The sequence below is a fragment of the Geospiza fortis genome, unplaced genomic scaffold, assembly GCF_000277835.1.
Source record: "Geospiza fortis unplaced genomic scaffold, GeoFor_1.0 scaffold164, whole genome shotgun sequence".
NCBI lineage: Eukaryota > Metazoa > Chordata > Aves > Passeriformes > Thraupidae > Geospiza > Geospiza fortis.
In genome coordinates this window covers 2,196,190-2,202,684 of record NW_005054426.1, presented here as the reverse complement: position 1 = coordinate 2,202,684, position 6,495 = coordinate 2,196,190, and positions in this window count along the sequence as shown.

The following is a 6,495-nucleotide window of genomic DNA, read 5'->3' as shown; positions in this document are numbered from 1 at the left end:
AGCACTGCTTCAGACATCAAAACTTACTTATGTGACCACCCAGCATGAACACTGCTCTACTTCAAAACAGAAACCTCACAAAAGGACATAAATAAAAAGCAATACAACAACTATTCTAGAAATGGATGTGTGTTGTGGACAGCAGGCTGTATGAGCCCAGAGCCATCAGTTCAAACATGATAAACACACTCCCTTACATTCAAACAAACATTGCAAATCATCACACTCAGCCAAAAATACTTTTGTATCAGCTGTGACACAGTAGAGTACATTTTGATAGGAAAAAGCAACTATGGCAGTTGTTTGGAAAGTCATTTCACATTCTATTTACAAGCTATTTACCTGAAAAGGCATGCCTTAATTCACTAGTATTTTTTCCAGCTATGGAGCTGGGAAGCATAACTGCACAGATAACCACAGTACCTGCACAGCACTGCCCAACCTCCACTTCCACAAACACAATTCTCTCATCAGCGTGTACTTTAGCACTTCCTGTGGGCTGATGAAAATCTTATAGCTCAAGCTAATGTCTTTCCTCCTCCCTCCACACTGCAGCACTCAAAATAACACAGGGTTTTCACTCATCATATGGTTCTGTATAGCTGCAAAGCTGAATATTTGGTGTACTATAACCTTTAGGTAAGACCATGGGTGGTCCATTTTAAAGGGAAGTATTTTTAATCATACAACTGGCTTCAGTGGAGGAGAGTGTTTTTAAATATTTCAGTGAAACACGTAGGCACACTTTGCAGATGCGTCACTTAGGAAACAGATGTGTTCTTTCAGTGTTTCATAGTCAAAAGCTGCACTTTTCCATCTCAGGAAATACAGAGCTGTAGTATTAATTAATGAAATACTGACATGCATTGAATAGAAGTATATCTAAACCCCTAAATGAAGGGAAAACAGGGCAGTCTTCCTGAATCTGAAGGTTGCACTGAGGAGATAAATTTCTTTACTTGAGGAAAGAATCAATTCAGTTACCTCACCTGAACGAAATTCAGCCTGGTCTTTAACACAGACTTGTTTCCAAAGCCTAAATCACTGTTAGAAACTAAATCTGTGCATTAACAGCATGCCAGAATACCCTATTTTCTGCTTATCTTAGAGAAATACAGATGACTATGATTGGCAAAAACTAGGAAGGCTGATTGGGGCAGGAGAACCTGCATGGGTGAACCCATGAAAATCTGTGAACTCTTCAAGTACTAGTGAATTTTTCTGTCCCTTTTTGGAGATAAAAATAAAAGGAAAAGGGGAAGTGATGATTTCCTTACCATTGATAAAGAGAAAATGCAAAGAATAACAGACCTTCCTAAGGAGTGTTTCAGAAAGCCATTGCTGAAGGTGAAAGAGAAGACCACACCCCCAGACAGTAAAATAACAGACCACAACGTGCTCATGTTATACTCGATATAAACAGTACAGAGACATCACATTTCCACACAAAACTCCCGGGACCTGAATGGTTTGCTCTCTAGTAAGCAAACCCAGCAATTTTCTAAGCTAAATCTCAACACAAGTAGCCTATAACACCAGAAATTAATTGCTAGTATAGCTTTTGCTCAAGGGACAGCCAAAGCTGGCAAAGAACTGTACCCCAGGACTTGTACCCTAAAGCAAAAATTAAATTACTACTTCCATAACTGTTGGCTCACATCAAAGCTGGGAAAAGGCTTTAAACAGTAGTTTCCATAATTACCAATTTTTTCTGCAGGCATTATCCCCTCACTGCCACAGCCATGCTGACAAAAAGCAGGTCAAATCATCATGCAACATTCTTTGACTCTCAAAATACACTAAAGGGTAGTTCAGCATTTGGGGAAAAGACTATCAATGTAAAAGCTGCTAAAGAAGATGGCCTTACAACTTAAAAGCAACATTTTCAGCTCTAACAGTCATCAGATTATGCACCATGTCATCAATTTCATTTTTGGAACTCATACAAAATGTACAGACCTCATCAGAATACAAGTCGTAAATGCAGAAAGAAAACAACCACAGGCACATTTAACTTCAGCTATCCTTCTTTACAGTAAGTTAAATAAGTAATTATTCATTTATGAACAATAAAAGATCTGTTCAAGTGTTTAAAATCAATACTATATTGTAACAGCACAAAAGAGCATGTGACTGTATTTCATATTTAAGATTAAATAAGATTAATTCAGATTTTAAAGCAAACTGAATGCAGCTTCGAAAGAACTATTAGGAGAATTTAAATTGCTTGGTGTGGATGCCATGGGACAGAGAGAGAGAAACAGCAAGCGTTTCTCACAGCAGCTTGTGAGAAGTTTTAAGGAGCTGGAAACATGTGATAAACAATTTGCAGGTCGTGTTTTTCTAGTTTATTTTTCTGTTCCTCTCAAGGACGTGCATGAGAAAGATGTTTCTGTTAGTTAGCCAATAGAATAGAATCCATTGTACCACTCTATAAAAACCACGTGGTTCTTTTGAATAAAGCTTCTTTGCCTTCGTTACGATCCTGCCTCTCGCTTGTTCCTGCCCCAACCCAGGTGCAAGAGTGACAGCCTGGCTGTGTTAAAGTTGGAGAGAAGGTTACTCAATACTTAGTTTCATTAACATGGTCACTGACAAAAGAAGCTCTTGAATTCTATTTAAATGGATTTTCAGCTCAGTGAATCTGAGGTAAACTTTAGGCAGGTCTTCTCATGTTTCTAGGCAATTAAATTTTCTGGTCCTGAAATGGTAATTTCTGCAACAAGGTCAGAAGACCTCTACTTACAACTTAGTAATCCATAAAACATGAGCTGCTGACTTAGTAGAATTAAACATTCCCTAAAAACATGTAATTTTTTTTTGTAGTAAGTATAATGAACTGGCTCCTTACCATGTACTAAACTCATTGGTCTAAGCTACCTGGAAGTATCATACTTAAATATTAGGATCAGAGATCATATTTTATGGCCTTCCCTGTACATAGAATTTGACAAGCAAAGAGAGGAAGGGGGGGTTGTTTGTTTTGGTTTGTTTGGGGTTTTTTAAAAACACATACAGTACACTTACACCTACTTTAACCCTAATGCAACTGAAAAATCAAGAGTTTTCAGTGTCCAAAACAAGGAGTTGCTTTAAAAGAGGCACATGACATCCAGGTTAGGCAAGGGACAAGGTGAGAGTTTTTCTTTGGTTCACAAAGGTTTCACTAATCCTATTAAGGGTTTAGAAAAGAAAGCACAGCAGAGCAGCCAGGCTTCACCATGATTTTCAGCAATCTGGATACATGTTATGTGACTTTACACAGCTCTCAAACACACAAAGCACTCAAATGTAGAATCCGTAAACATAAGAATGTGAAATGAATGCTTAAATTTGGTCAACTCACCTCACAAAGAATAGTCTTTTCTACCCTGCTGCCACTTTTCAGGAAAAGGAAAGCCTTTTATGCTATTTTAAATTAATGCTTGACCAAAGTACAAGTAGGTCAGCCATCGACTCTGCAACCTAAATTGGACTGAAGTTCAAGAAAAGTGGGACAAGAGGCCCCCACGAGCTGACAGTTCTTGCTCACACCATCACCACTGTGTTTTTGCAGTTAATAAAGCTGTGCCATCACTGACTGATGGAGCACTGAAACAGCAGCATGTAACCTGCATATGAGAAACAATTAGAAGACAGAAAAAAGAAAGGTAGATAGCCCCAACCAAGTTCAATTTAGTGCTCTCTCAAGGGCAGAGTCTGAAAAACCCTGCTGTTGAAAATTCAAACACACAGGACTAATATCAAAAAAGACTAAAGTTGATCACAGTACTGAAACAAAGTCCTAGTAAAAGCAGGAATTACACAACTGCCTTTTTTGTCATATATGCTGCTAACTTCAGCATTTTACACGGTTACACAAGGATTCTCAATCAATTGCTACTAAAGGTACAACAACACACCTTTTTTTCTTTTTGAATTTAACTTAACTCATATGTCAGTAACACCCACACTCACAGCTGAGAAAAGCAGGCACAAATAGCTTCAGAATAAAGTGATCAAATTTCTTAAGCTATTTAGTTTACTGCAAATCATTCTACACATGATCACAAAGCTGCTTAATGTTAGACTCCAGAAAGTCTGGAGTCATTATATTCAAATGGAACATCATCTTTTAAGTGAAAATAGAATTCAGTTGGTATTTTTGCATGATGCATAATATCATTAATCAATCTCAATAGACCAAAGTCAGTATCATGTAATAAAATAATTCTGAATTACAATATCCAACTTGTACATGCTCAGAAGGAAGAGCTTGAGCTGGATTTCTAACATGTACTTTGTGCATAAACCATATATGTAATGGTCTATATGCACACAAATATATAAACCCCTACATAAACTAGAGTTTTTGCCTAGAACTGTTTAACACATTGAGATTTTCAGCCATCTTATAAAAGGCACTACCAGGGTCCACCTCCAAGGGATTTTACTACCTATCACTAGCAAGTGATCTCGTGCTTCTGAGTTCAGCTTGAATGTCTCACTAGATTCCATCCCACATTTGCCTCCCAAGGTTTGTATTTAAGCTGACAGCTGGGATATCCCCAGGGCCTGTCCAAGGCCACGACAGAGTGACAATGCACACAGACAGAACTGCACCATGACATCGTGGGCAGGGCTCTGTGGCCCTGCTCACAATAATATCTCAGCCAGTGCTCTATAAAATAGCTTGTGGTTACTGAAATGAGTCACCTGTCCACATATGACTGTCATTATAAAGCCATATCTCCACATGGCTCGTCAGTTAAGAGGCTGAGCAGCAAAGGAATCAAAAAAAGGATTAAATGATTCAACAGCTGAAACAGCTGCAAGATGAAAGCTTCAATTATAGAAAAATACCTTTCAAGTTTAACTGAAAATAAGATTTCTATTTCCCCAAGAATAAGAAAACCAAGTGATGTGCTTATTCAACGAATAATAAATTTCATATAGAACTATCTTTATCTTATGGTAGAACAAAATAGATATATAAGACTTGGAAATACTGCAGGGAAAAGCATTAGACAGTTAAGAGAACATGACTGAAATTGCATATAGAAAGATATTATTTATAATATTTTACAGGCAACACATATGATGCTTTTCATAATCACACTCTTTAGTGTCACAATTCAAGTCAAGAGCATTTCAGCTGAGAACACCTGTGAAACTCAAGTACAGACACTTCTCACTTCTGGTTCTGAAGGCTTAAAGCCTTTATATATAAATATTGTGAGAAAAAGTAGGCCCACCTCCAGGAAATCTAAACCCACAAAGCTAATGCCCCCTCTAGTAATAAACAGTATCCATGGTAACTCCTTGGTCTCTTCAAGTTTTCTGGAGAAGGTGAGAAGTTTCTCAAACCCATGAAGAGAATCCCTCCAGTAACTCCAGCCATGAGCTCATTAACACTTGTTCCTAATAAAGGCAGCACAACAGCTGAAGATTCAGGGTCACAAGGAACCTTCACACAATCATGGCTCAGACCACAGCTGTTTCAAAGTTGTTTTGTCCTTACTCCTAAAGCTTAAGGGTAGAGAGCACATGAAAGAACAACTGTAAAAAATATTTTTAAAATATACTTTGGAGTATCTATTAAGATTATCTCAGAACAGGCAAAGTCATGCTTAAGACAGATGTGTAATTTAAAAAGAGAAGACTAAAGGCACAAAAGAGAGATCGTGAGTAAAGGTGTAGGGGTTTTCTTGTCATTAAGTATTATTAACCTGTGGTACAATATCTGGAGGATATATACAAAATCTGAAGGATACACAGACAAATACTCCTGTAGAGGTTTCTTTTTTTCCTTTTGTATTTAACTTGAAATTCATTTTATACTGAAAAAAATCTGTGCAGCTGTTCATATCTGAAGGATAAAAGAACTGCTTCACCAAGGCAAATATCTAGTTGGTGCATCAGTCACCAAAAATTATAAAAATAAATAATACACTTTAAAACCAGTTATATTTTACTTCTAAAAAATAGCATTGGTAAAGAATGTGCTGTATAGAGTATTCAAGAGCTTAATAACATTGATTCATTAGACAACATGCATTTATTCTCTATCCTGTGATTTATGAAACTGACAATGAAATGTCCAACTCTTGGCACCTTCCAACAAACTGCCTACCTTTTCCCCTTATAAGAGCTATGAAGAATTTGAATATTCAGTATATTTCATGGAAAACACCTTCATATCTACTTTATATTTATCACATTATCTTAAAAAGCCTGTAGCCATAATTCCAGCTGAAAATGCCAATTTCAAACCAAGGAAGGCTGAAGTTTATTGATCCTGTCATGGACCAGTGACACTTTAGCATTGGAAATTCTGCTCATTTGAGTCTGACAATTGATGATCTAGTTAACTGTGACAGAGGACAGTCTAGCAGACTTTGTTTTCATCAGAAAAAAAGTCCATTACTTTTCAGGCCCACAGAAGATAAACATTAGATCTGTTTGCATTTTTAATGCCAGATTTTAATTGGGAGTTCGACAAAATAACTGATGGAA